Raw genomic sequence first — 381 nt, forward strand, 5'->3', positions numbered from 1 at the left:
GTTCTGTTATAATGCTACTCTGTGCGGTCGTCACCTGTCTAATAAAACGCACAACATATTAAAGCGTCTTTGGTGTTTCCATGTTTTCTACAAAACAAAACCGTAAATCGAGGGGTTATGACGTCATTGGCAGGCGACACAATGACACTATAGACACGCTCTGTGTCACTAGTTAAAATTGCTTATTTCTCTGGATTTAAACATTCTTCAAAACGTTTGAGATAATGTAAGTACACAAGTCAGCAAAATATATAACACTGTTCTAGTGGTATTTTGGATATTTTAATTTTAAAAATCCTACATATTGTGCCTTTAAAGGTGTGTAATGCCAGATTTGGTCCTAAATCTGTTATTCATTTTGCAAATTTTTTTGTTTTTTTT

This window comes from Sinocyclocheilus grahami, unplaced genomic scaffold (assembly GCF_001515645.1).
Source record: "Sinocyclocheilus grahami isolate Dianchi unplaced genomic scaffold, SAMN03320097.WGS_v1.1 scaffold641.1, whole genome shotgun sequence".
Lineage (NCBI taxonomy): Eukaryota > Metazoa > Chordata > Actinopteri > Cypriniformes > Cyprinidae > Sinocyclocheilus > Sinocyclocheilus grahami.